The sequence below is a fragment of the Salvelinus alpinus genome, chromosome 35 (genome assembly GCF_045679555.1).
Source record: "Salvelinus alpinus chromosome 35, SLU_Salpinus.1, whole genome shotgun sequence".
NCBI lineage: Eukaryota > Metazoa > Chordata > Actinopteri > Salmoniformes > Salmonidae > Salvelinus > Salvelinus alpinus.
Window position 1 is genome coordinate 13,044,938 of NC_092120.1, and position 2,174 is coordinate 13,047,111.

The window sequence follows — 2,174 nt, forward strand, 5'->3', positions numbered from 1 at the left end:
TGCAGCAATTTCTTTTCAACACCCCCTGTTTTTCAATGGTGGTAAATGTATGATCAATGAGACCCTTCTTATGGAACTCATACCCTTGACTATGAAACTCAACCTTCAGAGAGTAGCAATGTTATCGCATAAAGCCATCCAAGTAAACAAGAAAGATCCTAACCCTTTTCCCCCCATACATCCCATAGACACATTAAGAGAGGGTGCATGGAAGACACGGGGATGATTAAAATAGATATATTTCCTACTGCACTGTATATTACAGACTGCACTCAATGAATTTTGACAGGCTTGATTTACGATAGCGTAGCACTGAGGCTAAAGCCCTAGCAGAACCATACAGCTACTCCACCGACCCAGAACTGCTGGCCGTCTCCACCGCTCTCCACCTCCAACACGGCTAATGAGTGATTCCATTATGCTGATCCAAGCACTTTGGAGCTCGTCTTCAGGATATTAGCGCAGCCAAAGGTTATTCATAGACTATCAAACCAAAGCTGTGGACAGGAAACGCTGACTTATGTGTAAATATCAATTAAATTAGTAAGGGTCCCGGTGAGTGCAGGTGCACTAGCTTGCTTTAATGGCAATAGACGTCAACATGTATAAACAAGACAGGCAAGACACACTCATATATACATCCAATAACAGCTGATGTGTTGCCGTTTATTGTCACGAAGCATAATGACAAATGTAGAATTTGGATGATGTTTTTATTTTGACTGAATTAGTACGAATTAGAAAGATTAGTTAATTAAACATCACTTCACATCCATGCTGTAACAACTGGCATGAATAATGTGTTCACAAATAGGCACAGCTCGGGAGGTAATACCATTAAAGTTCTGCTACTGCAGCATGCTTGATATGAGTTCAGAAGCAAGACTTTGAGTGTATTGTGAAGACAAGGCACAGTAGAAAACACTGAGTGCCAAGTCGTTTTCCCGGATGGCAAAACAGCTTCCATGCTCTCTTTTATTGTAATGTAGGCCAGCCTGTGTCGCAGAGAGACAAAATGAGAGCACAGCTCATCAGCTGCAATCTCAGCAAAATCATCTCTGTGGAATTGTGGGCAGCAAGGTTATTCCTCACAAAAATGGTGAGTATTTGGCAGTAGGGTAAGATGCATTGAGTTAAGCTATTTAACTATGAGAGAGTATTGAGTAACATGTGGTCATAAGCTATGGTAGTAGTTAGTCACTGATAATAAAATGCGTATACAGTTAATGAAATACTCTGCAAACACTGGGCTATGTAACACTGCCTCAAATGAGCAAACATTCAGATTTCAATACAGTGAATCTAATTGCAACCAAAGTTTCTTGCTAGGACAAACTGCATGGGGTATTCATAACTGCTGTTCCAGTTATGGATGGTTTCCTGTTCCTCATCTGGTCTCTTGGTGAGGGCACAGAAGCCTGGCAGGGCAATTAGGCCCAGGCAGAGGAGCTCCTTCATCCTCACACAGAAGCCCTCCAGTAGGCGCCTGTTTCTCGCCTCATACTTGAGACAGATGGAGAACCAACCACTCAGCTGTTGTTAATAACAATAAAAGTAATCATCCTATTTTCCATAATCACAAGTGAACAGTTCAAATTCATGCCACAAATGTTCTCAAACTAAAATACTCAACAAAGCCATGCTCCACCGGTGCATAAAGGCTCATTTAGCATGGTTAAGAACACTTTACCTGTCCACCACCTCCAAGATGGACTCCCCAAAGCTGTTGGTGCCCATCAGAGCATCATACAGCACATACAGGTTCTTCTCCCCTCCGGTGCTCCAGAAACAGCCTCGTCTTGACCTCCTGAAACTGTGGCTTGGCCTCCAGAATGTCCATGTACTTCCAGAACTGGTTCCTGATGCTCTCCTCCACCGAGAAGTACTGGGAATCCAGCCGGCCCTTCCTAATCTCACAGTCATTATTCTCCAGCTGGGTGAACAGTACGTCCAGCTTGTTCCTCACCGCCAGGAACTGCTCTTTGACACAGCAGACCTCTTTGCTCTTCACGTTGTCCTGGGCTAGTTGTAGGACAGGGGCGGCTGCCTCACAGAGAGGGAAGAGCTCCCCTACTGCGCTGGCCAACACCTCAGCCCCTCACCTCAAAACTCTCCATCACAGCCTCGATGGCGTATTTCTTCTGGGTCACCACCTTCTTCAGAGGACTTGCCAT

The 2,174-nt window shown here is 44.6% G+C and overlaps 1 pseudogene; it reads right to left on the reverse strand.

Annotated features, from left to right (window-relative positions):
* Positions 1-1,302: 1,302 nt before the first annotated feature.
* Positions 1,303-2,174, reverse strand: LOC139564100 (protein rapunzel-like; annotated as a pseudogene).